At 43.9% G+C, this 14867-nt stretch overlaps 1 pseudogene; it reads left to right on the forward strand.

Annotated features, from left to right (window-relative positions):
• Positions 1–681: 681 nt before the first annotated feature.
• On the forward strand, positions 682–862 carry LOC144698590 (U2 spliceosomal RNA; annotated as a pseudogene).
• Positions 863–14867: the final 14005 nt, after the last annotated feature.

The following is a 14867-nucleotide window of genomic DNA, read 5'->3' on the forward strand; positions in this document are numbered from 1 at the left end:
CTCTGATGCATCCCCACCATAGGTACTACGATGGTTGACGTAAAACAGCAAATCCATCATCTCAGGAGAGATGAGCAATACATGTTGACCTCGCCAACACCAGCTACATCCCATGAATAAAAAAATATTTAATTATGCAAAATGAAATTCAGCTGCACCAAGCCTATCAGCGCAAGTCAAACTGCATAACAGATTAAAAAATCTATTTTCATCCTCACTCAGCTCTGTCAAACGTTTCTATTATAAATTTCGAAGACCACATTAACAATGGGGAGTGCCCAGTGGGAACTCACTCCACTGTAGCTATTGTATCCTTCCAGAGGTCGCATTGTGGATTAACGTAATTACTGAACAAATGTTTATATCATTGCGGACTGGCACAATCCAAAGTCCAGGACTACGTGCTGAGGGACGCACTAAAGCTTGGGGCAGCTGCCGCAAAGGCGCAATGGGGAAGGGTCGCTGTCTAAGACCTTTCTACCACAGCGCACCGAGAGACTGGGAACTGTTTAGAGCCCCTCGGGCTGTACAGATCAGAATGAAAGGCTGTAAATGACTGTAATATTGTTTGTACTGATGCACCTGGTGATACATTTTGTAAAAGTTTAACCTGGATTGTACCCTTGTAATGTTGTTTTTGAAATGGTTTTGAATGTGATTGAAGATTTTTATGAATAAAGTATATTTTTACAAAAAAAAAAAAAAAAAATCTGTTCTTATCAGTTTAATATCTGATACGTCCCTTATCTGGGGACCATATATTAAATTGATTTTTGGAGCAGGGAGATGGAATAGGGGCTTGCTCCGTCCACTCCACGCATCGACCCGGTATTGCAGTATTTCTGGGAATGGTGCACCACCCCTTTCCAGGGGATTTTCAATGATAAAAATAGATTTCTTACAAAAAAAAATGTTTATATCACAATGCATCTAATATTTTGGTTGCGCTGTAATAAATCATCCTCCGATATTGTAATAAGCTCAATGCACCAACATTTTCCATTTTACTGCACTAATGAACGTTATTATTCGGCGTGACAGAGAAAACACTAGGTCGCTATTAACTACATTAAAATAAAATCTAATGTTAAACACTATAACAGATCAGTGCGCATGCAATGCTACTTATTACAATTCATATTTCAGAAATCTAACAAAAGTTGTTCTATAAGCAATAATACGTTGAATATAATCTTGTAATGCTCCCATCCGTAAGTGCTAACAATGCACTGTAATTGACCATAATGCAGCATAATATCCTAAAATGTGCATGTATTGGAACCTGGTTGAAGTCCCTTACACTTAGAGAGCCATGAATATTAGAAAAAAAATCAGTTCTATCCTGAAAGGGAAGAGACAAGTTTCCTGAAGATGTCCAAAAAAAGCGGTCCATTTCTTACCCGGGACACCAATAGCAGCGAGGGTGGGATAGTAAATAGCAAAAAAGAGTCCTTTCACCGGTCCGTGCATCGTGCTTTAGAAACCAACGAGCTTCTCCAAGCTCCAGACCCCAGTTCTGCAACGGTTTCAAAACATCCCTCATTTATTCCGAGTGGGAGTCTCCAGAGGGGCAATTAAGTTACAACATTGCAGCTCGCTGAACAAACAGATGAACTCGCTGTTCCACGCCTACCATTTGTAACATTGGCGAGGTGGATGATTCCATTATGGTGCAGGCGAACTGCTGGCTGCAAACTCTGCGGCCCCACCCCCTCAGCCATGTCTGGCCTTGTCCCTGAAATGGAGCCTCTGAGCTCCTGTCTCTAACCTAAAACAATCTCTTCCCATCTCTGACACCAATAACCATCACAAACCGACCGACTCCCACAGCTACCTCGACTACAGCTCCTCACATCCCGCTTCCTGTAAGGACTCCACCCCATTCTCTCAGTTCCTTCACCTCCGTCGCAACTATTCTGATGATGCCACTTTCAAAAACAGTTCCTCTGACATGTCTTCCTTCTTCCTAAACCAAGGTCTTCTACCCACGGTGGTTGACAGGGCCCTCAACCGTGTCCAGCCCATCTCCCGCGCATCCACCCTCACACCTTCCTCTCCCTCCCAGAAACATGATAGAGTCCCCCTTGTCCTCACTTATCACCCCACCAGCCTCTGCATTCAAAGGATCATCCTCCGCCATTTCCGCCATCTCCAGCATGATGCCACCACCAAACACATCTTTCCTTCACCCCCCCTGGCGGCATTCCACAGGGATCGTTCCCTCCGGGGCACCCTGGTCCACTCTTCCATCACCCCCTACATCTCACCCCCTCCCACGGCACCTTCCCATACAACTGCAGAAGGTGTAACACCTGCCCCTTCACTTCCCCTCTCATCACCGTCCAAGGGCCCAAACACTTGCACTTCCCTCAATAATTTAGTCTACTGCATTCGTTGCTCCCAATGCCGTTTCCTCTACATTGGAGAGACCAAATGCAGACTGGATGACAGCTTTGCAGAACACCTTCGGTCTGTCCGCAAGCATTACCCAGACCTCCCTGTCGCTTGCCATTTCAAAACTCCACCCTGCTCTCATGCCCACATGTCCATCCTTGGCCTGCTGCATTGTTCCAGTGAAGCTCAACGCACACTGGAGGAACAGCACCTCATCTTCCGACTAGGCACTTTACAGCCTTCCGGTCTGAATATTGAGTTCAACAATTTTAGATCATGAACTCACTCCTCCATCCCCACCCTTTTTCCGATTTCCCCACCCCCTTTTTTTCCAATAATTTATATAGATTTTTCTTTTCCCACCTATTTCCATTATTTTTAAATGTATTTCCATCCATTGTTTTACCGCTATCTTTTAGCCTTTTTCGATTCCTTCACCCCACCCCACCCCCACTAGGGCTGTCTGTACCTTGCTTGTCCTGATTTCTACCCTTAATTAGCACATTCCTTAGATAATATCACCACCTTCAACACCTCTTTCTCCTTTTGTCTGTGACATCTTTTGGTTATCTCCACCTATCACTGGCCCTTTATCCAGCTCTACTTGTCCCACCTCCCCGTAAACCAGCTTATATTTCACCTCTTTTGCTTAGTTCTGTTGAAGGGTCATTCGGACTCGAAACGTTAACTGTGCTCATCTCCGGAGATGCTGCCAGACCTGCTGAGTTTTTCCAGGTATTTTTGTTTTTGTTTTGGATTTCCAGCATCCGCAGTTTTTTGGTTTTATCCTTTTGGCACTCTGAATCCAACGCGACGAAGTGTACACCAAACCAAAACTGCAACTGCCTTCTTGCTTGGGGATTTAAACATCAGGAGCGCTCCTGATTCCTACTAGCCTTCTCTGCTCCCACAGCTTCTGTTAGGAGTCTGGTCCCACAGCTGATTCCCAGCTCTTGGCGGATGTTTTATCTCTTCCTGTCCCAAACTGACTGACTGCTGGCGGCCACAAGATTAATTCCCTTCTGTCTGTTCTCAAACGGAACTGCCTGTTTTCTGAGCAAACACCCATTTAACGTAAACCATTAAAAGTTCTACCCCAAACGCCCATTTCCATTAAATCATGGAATGCTTTGGGATGGAACAATTTATATCTCTAATGGATATAATTGCCCTCTCTCCAGACTCCCTGGCACACTAGCAGATCCAGAGATGGGTCACCTCTTGCTTAACTTATTTTTTCTCTATCTACTGTGATCTTACAACATAAACACAGGATGCACTTTATGTGTGTTAAACCCAAGCTTGTTTGAGCTGCACTTACATCAGTGTTGTTTTGTCAGTTTCTTAACTAGATGCACCGTTTTACTACAATTAAATCTTAATCCCTAAAATGAGCAGTTATATTCTAAATCATATTAATTATGAACTAAATATTCGCAGCAGAATGTCCCATCCAATCTGTTACACAATATTTCCTCATCCGTCCTTTGCCAACTCAAGAATCAGACTACACCAAAGCCGTTGCTAACTGTTCCACACCCAATTCTGGATTAAATATTTGTCTGTACAGAAAACATCTCCTGCAGTTACAGCCACGAACCCTCCTGTCTGATCGCTGAGTCGTTCCCTCTGGTTGTCCATCCACTGAGGCTTGAGACCCTTTAAAATCTTGGCGTCTTGTTTGACCATGAAATGATCTTCCAAACGCCTCACTCGCCATATCGATCAGAAGCACCAACGCTGCATATTTCCACCTTTCTAATGTAATATCGCCAGTAATATCGCCCTTCTCCAACGCTTCCTTAGCTAAGGCGCTGCTGAAAGCCTTATATATGCCCTTGTTACATCTAGACCTCAAGCAATTGGAAATGTCCCCTGGACAGCGCCTCACTTTGCATCGTCAGCAAAGGTAAGCTCAAACAAAACATTTGCTGATCGTGCACTTACTCACACCAAGTCCAGCTCTTCCATCAGTCCAAAACTCGCTGACGTACTCCCTTTGCTCCCAGTGCAGCAATGCCTCCATTGGAATATTCTCATGTTGCTTTTCAAACCACTCCACTGCCTCGCCACTCCTAATCTCTGGATCTTTATGCAGCACTACAGCCATCTGAGATTTCAGCGTACCTACAGCTCTGCCCTCTCGTACACCCTGATATTAATCGCTCCACCAATATATTATGTCTTTAGCTGACGAGTCCCTAATCTCTGAAATTCCTTTCCTCAAAGCTACAACTGTTTCCTTCTTTACAACGCTCCGTATCTCTTTGATCATACATTTACTTCCCTGCCCTAATATATGCCTAGGTGCTTCGGTGTCAATGTGTTTGCAAAGCTTCTGTGAAGCAGCATCATACTGCAGTGTTCGAAGAAGAAATTGCACAACTCCTCTTTCTCAGGTGGAAATGGGAGACGGGCAATAAACAATGACCTTTCCAGCGACAGCGACAATTCCTGAATGAATAGAAAATATAATTAGCCATAATAAAAGGCACACGTACACAACGCAAAATAAATAATAGATTCAAATTCTTGCATCTCCACTCACCTATGTGAAGCGTTTCTATAACTAATTCATGTGAACACATTAACAACGGGACCTGCCCATTGGGAACTCACTGTACTCTAACTGTTAAAATCCTTCCATACATGGCACTGTAGATTCGTCTAATCGCTGAATGTATTTAAGATCGCATTGCATCTAATATAATTATTGCAAAGAAAGTAAAGAATTTATTTGGGATCCATAACTTACCTGGGACACCAACAGCGGCGAGGATGGGATAGTAAATGGCATAGAAAGGGCCATTCGCTGGTCCGTGCATCGCCTTTCAGAAAGTGAGGGAACTCTCCAAGCTGCACAACTTAGCTCTGTGACACAATCAAAGCGTGCCTCATTTCTTCCCTGTGATAGTCTCCAGAGGGTCAATTACATTACAACATGCACCTTAGTTACACTTTGTTGAACAAACAAATTATCTCACGGATTCATGCCCATCATCTGTAACACTGGCAACGTAGGTGATTCTATCATCTTTGTGGGAAAAGCGCAGGTTGGAAATTCTGTGGTCACCCCTCCCCCAAACCATGCATTGACGTCACCATGAAGCAGAAGCCATGATGGTAGATACTGAGCTCAGGTCCTATCTCTAACATAAAACCGTCTCTTCTCACCTCTGCCATGTTCCTAATTATTTTGTGTTTTTTGAATTTCAGTTATTTCGTGTATTTGGCTTATTGGTAAGTGTTTTAGTATTTAATTCTTTAATTTTATTTAAATATTTATATTAATTTACAGTTTGGTCATTGGAAATAACGATTAGCTTACATGGAAGAACATCTGAGGGGCAGACCATTGCATGCTAATCCTGCACCATTTGGGAACTGCAGTACGTTTCATGTATCCTGCTAAAATACATGTCCAGAAATTTTCTCCAAATGCTCAAATACAAACTCAGAGCTAATCGTAAAGGGACAAGTGGCACATGCCCTGTTGTATTATAAACAGAGGCACGGTAATGGGGAGTAATAACTGAGATGTGGTTTAGAAGTAATAGTACCAAGTGCAGTGGCGCCAGAGACATAGTCAATGCAACGTAGAAAAAATGTAGAAAGATAGAAGTAATAACTGAGAGAGAGAGAGAGCCCAATGGAACCAGAACAACGACAGTGGGTAGTGCAATATTAAAATGGGCCTGGGCTGGTGCAGCAGCAATTAAGGCACGGCCTAATGTAATATAAACTCAGATATAGTCGAATGCAGTAATTGATGTATAGCCTAATCGAAATAATGAAAAATGAGTTTGAGCTATTTTAATTCAGAGACATGGATACATCAAGTAATTGCTGGGTCATGCCTTAAAGAAAGAGAGCAACATGCAGCAGTAACAAAGACAGTGTGATTGTAATGTAGTGCGGTAATAACAGAGACATGGTCCTGTCCGCATCCCCCCTGTCAGTTTTCTGGAGCCTTTGACTACGGCCTGTTCACAAGGGTAATTTGGTCTGAGTGTTTTGCTGGTTCAGAGACAGTTTATACACAATGAGCAGATTCCACAAGATGGTGAGTAATCTTTAAAAGAAGCAACAAGGACTAAGTTACTCCAATGTCCATTGCCCTTCGGTGTGTCGCTTCATTCTCTGTCCCTGCAGCTGTAACCTCTGTAACCTAAAGGCCTAGAAAGCAAAAGTTACTCATTAAGAACATATTTTACATGTAATTTGCAGAAGGGAAGGGTGAGGACAGCATTCGGTTAAATGACCGGGAGAGTTTATTCTGTGTGTACATTGTGTACTCCTGTATGGATATTGACAATGTGACTGGGCTGTTTCTGTTTGGAGCCTGGTCCTCAGTTGCTGGCCTGAGGGAAGCTGCCGGGTCTCAGGCGCCTACTTCAGGATCAGATGTTTAACCGAGATTCCGTTAGCCCGTTCAGTGAGATGTTGAAGAATCCCGGGCACAACTGGACTAAGTTAAAAGCAAAACACTGAGGACGATGGAAATCTGAGATAAAAACACAACATGCTACAAATTCTCAGCAGGTCTGGCAGCATCTGTGAGAGAAACAGAGTTAATGTTTCGATTCCAGTGTGACTGTTTTGAAGATCTAATTTCGGCTCGGAACGTTAACTCGCTTTCTCTCACCAGTGGAAATAGAGCGGTGGCGGGGTGGGTGTGTGTTGGTGTGGAGATGGTGCATGAGATTCTCCCGGTATTGTCGGCCAGATTTCTGCTCTCAACAGACAAAAACACGTGGACCGAGCTCCCAGCTCATTACTGTGGGGGAAAGGGAGGGTCGTTCTCCCACTCCCACCTCCGTCCCCTGTCAATCAGGCTAATGTGGGAGGGGATTTCACATCTGCTTCGCAGATCCTACGATGTGAGTGAAACTGCCGATTCTTGCCTTTTGATAATCATTCCTGCCTGGCTGAATTATTGTGCAGCCCTTTCCCCATCTCCACTCTCCGAATCTAGGCTCATTTGAACAAAGCTGGCACATAGTGTCTATTTGATCAGAGTACTATGCTGGTTCAGGGACGATATATCGAAAATGAACACACTTCACGAGATAGTGATTGCGCCCTTTAAAACACAGAGTTCCCTCAATGTTCATTGTCCCTTTTCAGTGACTGTTAAATGTTTCCTGACACCATTCACAAAGCAGTGTTTCCACCTTGCAATACCAAGTCTAGGGGAACCATTCCCGCCACTATCCCTAACCATGTAACTATCTCCGTTATAAGGACACGGACTACAGGTCTTAAAGCTCCACTGGGTAGGCAGATAAGTGGGGTAAGGTGATCCTAGGAATGACAGCCGATTCAAAAGAGTGGAGATTAGAACCAAGTTGTTCTCATCTCAACTTCCCTTTTACAGAGCTGACAGCAACAATGCGGTCACCCAACATGTGGGTTGTGTGGGGCGGGGGCAGGAGCAATTCTGACAGATTGAAATAAACACATTTCATCTCATTCCCAAATCATGGTTGCAATCTGAATTTTGAAAGAAATCCGATTTGATTACTTCCTGTTTGAATATATATTTCAGATCTGAGCCATGGAGATTCTGTCACTTAGATAATGTCCTCAAATGTTAAGACATAGGAGAAGCAGCTGTTTCACCCACGACATTATATGGAAGGGTTTCTTTTTTCGTTGCACTAGCTTATCCAGATCGGGCTGTATTCGGAGAGCCGTCTCGCTCCTGCCTGCAGGTAATCGATGAGACAGACAGCAGCAAGGGTACGGTTCAGGCAGTCACCCCTCTGCCACTGAGGGGAGAAAGTGGACTCCAAGAGCTGATCAGAAGCAGGGCTGACAGTCGGAATTTATGAGGAAAAGGAACTCTACTCCCGTACTTTGTGCTGTGCCTGAGAACTCCTGTCTCTTCGAGTTTGTATAGAACCTCGGTCAGTTGCAGCCACAATGTTCAGCGGCGCTGTCAGCCGCTCAAACACAAACCGAGATGAAACCACCGTTAAGCTATAATCACTCCACATCCGATAGCTTTCTCCACCTCTATAGGCAGATCAGCATTCCGGGTAAACTCCAAGGTACTTGAGATAATTCTCAAGATTTCCCAAATCGGCTCTTTGTTGATTTGAGCAAGGACAACGACAGAAATACAACTCTTTGATAAACAAACCTGACAATCTTTGTTCTCCGTGCGCTTGGGATCAGACTAACTCCGCTGATAAAAGCACCAAAGAAGACTGTGCGCAAAAAACTGGCGGAGGCATTTTTTAAGGGGTCTTGACTTTTATCTGACGCGGTACCTCACTCCACAGTAATAGACCGGCACGCCCTCCACACTCAGGCTACTTATTTTGAGTTAGCCATTGTTCTGAGGCTGGTCAGCAGCCAACAGATATTGTCCTGATATTTCATCTTCTTTGAATGCTGCCACTTTGGTAATTATTCAGCTTGGATGCTGTGCCTGTTTCTGTCGATACTATTGCATGTTGTTTATAATCTGGCCCGTATATTCGCAATCCAACTGCACCGAAGCTCCTTCTAACACTGTTAACGCCACCAGTGACTGAGTTACTGGATCTACAAATAGTCAGCCTGTAAATGTAGAGGAACAAAAGAGCAGGAAGTTAAAAAGGATCGATCTAAACCTGTGCTTATCTGTATGAGCGTTTGTAAATTCCCATTCACCAGGCTTGCATCAATCCGCTAAACTGTCTTGATGAACCTAATTCTATACCTACTGCCCAACAGCGCCGCCAGTATTATCAGAAACATGTCTGACTGAATCTCTCTCATTGAATGTGAATGGAATGAGCCAGAGATTGAGAAAGAGAGAGGGAACCCCGGCTCTGTTCAGCTCATCGTTCCACCCGCACACTGCAGGGGGCCAGGCCCATTGTGACCTCACTCAGGAAATCATTACAATTGGTTTTGGTCTTCATCTCACGTGACTTTCGAAAGAACATGCTTGGGCTCGGCGCCCTCTGCTGGTGGATTCTGTTCAATCCGGTTTAGAATGGGGGCATTAAGTGGGTTTAATGTAGTCAGATATGTGAATATACTAGTTAAACTGGGGTTGTTCTTATTATATATTCCTGTTGAATTCTCGACCTGAAGGTAGGTCCGATCCACTGCACCACCACGGGTAGAACAAGGAGGCAGGCCCCAAATCCACCCCAGGAATTGAACACCTTTCTGGCCTTCAAACCTACAGAGCCAGCCGTCCGCCCTCCTTCCAAGGAGTCCGAGGCAGGGAAGCTACCCACTGCCCACAAGACCACCTCCCTTAGATCAAAGGGAGTAAAGGAGAGACTGAACTGAGGTGCTCAATTTTTTGTGAGTTCGTTAGTGTAGATCGCGCATAACTGTTTCCAATTGCAGAACATTGGATAACACGGGTTATCCTATTTGGAAGGGAAAAGTAGCTCGGAAAGATTCGATTAATTTGTTACACTGCGATTTGTTAAACTCTGGAAGGTGGAAGAAGATTCAATAGTAACTTTAAGAAGGAAATTGTATGTAACTAGAATGGGAAAATGCCAGGCTATGTAGAAAATGTGGGCGTTGAAAGCCGAACCGGATAATTCTTTCAAAGCCTCTCCGGCATCACAGACCGAGTGACCTCATTCGGTGTTCTAAGATTCCATGTTTCTAGTGCCTCCCTGTCCCCCACACTTATTCTCACTCATTTAAACAGTGAGCAGGTGCAGGATGGTCACAGGCTTCTGGGGATTCAATCGTCGCTGCTTCCGCTTCATCAGTTCCGGGTGCAGCCGACAGTCACCGCACACTTCATTCAATGTTCAGTCTGCGGTATCCCTGTCCACAGCTCCAGCTCGCTCTGAACCGATCGTGCTCTTGGAGAGATTGCTGCAGCTGGTCAATTCCTGTCATTGGTTGGATCAGCAGTGCAGTGGGGCGGGGATTTGTATTTCTGCTCCGACAGAGGGTGTGTCGCAATGCAGAGTTACAGACTCAGGAAGTATCATGGGGAACCGTCTCACCCCGCTCCTCATCATTATATCACTTCTCAGTCAGTATTTCCTCCCCAGTAAAACTCCATTCTCCTCCTGACTGCTGTAACCCAGATATTATTGTTGGTAAAATAATAGTGATGGCGGTGATGGTGGTTATGTTGAACAACACGAGGCTGATGCTGATTGTGATTTTATTATTATTCCTGTTAGAATGGGGCCACCAAGACAAGGTGGAACAACTGATCCTGAAATAACGGTTGAAGAAGAAAGTAACGTCACATTAGCTTTGAAAACCAGCGATTGGAACCCTTATGTGTACTGGTACTGTCAGCACCCCGGGAAACCTACTACGTACATGTTTCATCTTATTGGCGACAATGTGCACAGGAACAACGACCTCAATGACCGGTTTTCTTCTACGTCTAAAAAATATCAAGGTTAATGAGCGAACGATCAGTAACACATTGATCCCTGACAGAGCCGTGTATTTCTGTGCCATTGACCCCACACTGCCGCAAAGATGTAGGAGATTGCGTACCAAAACCGTCACTGGCAGTTACAATAATTCAGTGTCTACGGTGAGAGTGACGGGGAGATTCTTAAAATTACAACAAAACACAACACTCAATAACAGGAACGGGTCAGGTTCATTTGCACAGTCATATTAGTTTCTGATTGCACATTGCATTTATAACCGATTCACCAACTGATCTGTGATGTCGTAACTCCTCTTTTTCGCTTTCAACTCCTTTCCCTACCTATTTGTTCATGACCACCATTGTCTTTACTCATTTATGAAAATTGTGCACATTTCCTTTTTCCAGTCTTTAATTTAAACGTTTACAGCTTTTTCTGCTACCTTGTACATTAACTCAGTTGCTCATGTACTCAGGTTTGCTTTCAATCCACATCATTTATGAAGATTTCGCTCACTATTGGAAAATGTACTAACTCTGACATTCATGTTACGAGTCTGCCGACCCGTAATATGGAATCAGGATGAAACTACCGCAGTTCTTACAGGAACAAAGTTATATACTTATCGAAGGTGTCATTATCATTGAGTTCAGTTCCTTGTAGATCAATCCTATGTATGACAACACTGCCCACGGCATCCCCGCCCACAGCTTCCTTTTGCTGTGTTTTTGCCTTGCCTGTCGGGTTTTGTTCATGAGTTGTTACCGCTTTTCCCTGTTTGGTATTGGTTAGATCAGAAGTCCAGTGGGGAGGCGAACGCTAGTTCTACCCGGACAGAGCATTTCAATGGACATCCGAGTTACAGAGTCAGGGAACATCATGTCGAATGTATCTAAGGTCACTCCTCATTATTATCTCACTTCTCAGTAAGTATATGTTCCCCAGTAAACATCCATTCTCCCCCGGCTGCCATATGCCCAGCATAATTAATAGCAAAATGCTTGTAATGATGACGTGACGATAACTCTTTCAAAGAGTTTCGGGCACCATAGGCCGAGAGCTGTAAGTTTCAGTTGTTCTCGTCTCTTCCTGTCTCTCTCACTCTAATTGTTCTCAGTCACTTGCACAGTGAACAAGTGCAGGATGGTCACAGGCATCTTGAGGTTGAACCGTCGCTATTTCAGCTCTACCAGTTCCAGGTGCAGCGGAAAGTCACTGCACACTTCACTCAATATTGAGCCTGCGGTATCCCCGCCCACATCTTCCGTTTGTTGCTCTCGCTCTGAGCCGGTTGTGTTATTGGAGAAATTGCTGCCGCTGGTCCATTCCTGTCATTGGTTGGAGCAACAGTACAATGGGACGGGGACCTCTGTTTCTGCTCCGACAGAGGATTTCTCTCAGTGCAGAGTTACAGACTCAGGAAGGATCATGGGGAACCGTCTCGCTCCGCTCCTCATCATTATGTTACTTCTCAGTAAGTGTTTCCTTCCCAGTGAAACTCAATTCTCTTCCTGATTGCTTTAACCCAGGTATTATTGTTGGCAAAATAATAGTGGTGGTGTTGATGATTATGTTGATCAATATGAGGTTGATACTGATCCTTGTTTTTACGCTTTTTGATGTTAGAATGGAGCCAGCAAGACACAATAGAACAGCCGGTTGATGAAATTAAGGTTGAAGAGGAAAGTAATGTCACATTAACCTGCACCTTGAAAACAAGCGTTGTAAATCCTTAAGTATACTGGTACAGTCAGCGCTCCGGGAATCCTCCAATGTACATGTTTCACCTTATTGGCCAGAATATGCAAAGAAACACCAACCTCAATGATCGGTTTTCTTCTACGTTTGATAAAAATAACAAGATTACCCAGCTAACCATCAGTAACACGCTGATCCCAGACAGCCTCACGTATTTCTGTGCCATGGACCCACACTGCTGCAGCGCTGTAGGGGAGTCCATACAAAAACCCTCACTGGCAGTTCCATCTAGAGCTCACCAGAGGGCGCACACACGCACAGGTAATTCAGTTTCCGCAATGAAAGTCACAAGGAGATTCTTAAAATTGCAACAGAACACAGCACTCGATAACAGCAAATGGTCAGTTCCACTTGCATAGTCATATTGGTTTTTGATTGCACATCACATTTATAATAGACATGAAATTGACAAATCGATCCATGATGCCTTGACTCCCCTTTTTGGTTTTCGATACCTTTCCCTTCCTATTTGTTCCTTAACACTCTTGTTTCAGTCTTTTCTGAAAACTGCATATTTCCTTTTTCCCGTGTCTAATATAAAAATTTAAATATTTTTCTTGTACATTAATTTGGAACGACTCCAACCCGGCTGCTTATGTAGCCAGGCTTGAATTTAATCCACATCACTGGTGAAGATTTTGCTTACTAGTGAATAATTTACTAACCCAGACACTGTTGGTGCTGGGCCGCAATATGGAATGAAGTTTGAACTACCGTTCTTGCAGAGAGGCAAATTTAGATAATTTTCGAAGGTGTGATTATTATTGAGTTCAGTTCCTTTGTAGATAAGTGCCAAGTGTGACAACACTGCCTGCGGTAGCCCCGCCCACAGCTTCCATTTGCTGCTCTCATTCTGACCCGACTTGCCTGCCCAGCATTATTGGAAAGGTTGTTGCCGCTTTTTAATGAACATCATATGGAACTACCTCAGACCATTCATTATTAGAACACTCTCAATAAGTATACACTTTCCTCTGGCTGCCGAATCCAATCATTATTGATGATGTAATGATAAATATTGTCGTTGTCTATGTCGGAATGGGGCCATCAAAATTTATCGGAGCAGTCGGTACCTGAAATGACCGTTGAAGAGGAAAGGAATATCGCCATAAACTGCACTCTGGAAATAAGCGATCCCAGCCCTTGTGTGTCCGGGTACAGTCAGCAGCCCGGGCAGCCTCCACATTATGTATTTTAAGTCAATGAAGGATAGGAAAGCGGAACCCCGATTTTAAAGAGCGATTCTCTTCTACGTATGTTAAAGCTGACAAAATTACTGAGTTAACGATTAGGAAATCCTGATATTAGATACTTCCGTGTATTTCTGTGCCACGAAGGCCATATTGCTGCAGAGATATAGCGGATCCCATGCAAAAACCTACACCAGTAAGCGTCACTAGAGGGCGCTCCCACACTAATAAAACACAAGCAATAATTCCGTCTCCACTGTGAGAGTCACATGGACCTTTCAAAACTGCAATAAAACACAACAATCAGCAAGAACAGGTGAGGTCTTGCAGCAACATAGTAGCATCTCGCATTTATAACACAAAATAAACTTCAGAAATGCACCATGTCGAATCTTAAGTGACCTTCTACCGTTTTATATATTTCCCTGCCTGTTCCCTCTCATCGCCTGATTCCATTTCCTAATCGGCATTGTTTAACCTTCCGCCTTCCAGTCTTTTATTTTAATGATATGAAAGATTTATTTCTGTTCGGCGTGTTAATTCAGAACTGCTCAAACTGAGCTGCCTATAAACAGGAACTGTTAAATCAGGTAAGTGACTAAACACGGAATCACTCAGAGACTGCCCAGCGGCAACTGGACACTTCTAAGAATACCCACCAGAGGGCGTCAGATCACGACATTTCTAACTGTATCGATGGTGAAAGGAGCAAAAGACAAACTGAAAACGCTTGCATTTTTTTTCTTTTTCTGCTCTACTGCTTTTCTTCAGTTGAGCTAAAGTTGTAAAAACGGTTTTTCATGTCCTGATTTTGAGTCCTTGCTAAGAAAACCCGCCATATGCCTCACTCTGGAGGCTTTGAACCCGCTGTTCCTGGTCAATTTAAACCGATGAGTAGTAAATTGCTATAAAAAACAACAATGCACCTCATTCCAAATGTTACCTCATCGCAAACTCAAAACCTGTAGGTTATGGATGTTTAAATTATTCCTTACAAACACAAAAAGAAAATGACAGAATTCAGTAGAAACATTAAACCTCTGCTTTAAATGCAATCCGCTGAAGAGGACAGTGCTGGTAACACGGTATAAGTTGTGAGAGGGAGAGGAAGTGACTGAGGCGCCGAGAGGCCGATGCCCACTACATATAAGTCGTCAGG

This window comes from Cetorhinus maximus, chromosome 23 (assembly GCF_964194155.1).
Source record: "Cetorhinus maximus chromosome 23, sCetMax3.hap1.1, whole genome shotgun sequence".
Lineage (NCBI taxonomy): Eukaryota > Metazoa > Chordata > Chondrichthyes > Lamniformes > Cetorhinidae > Cetorhinus > Cetorhinus maximus.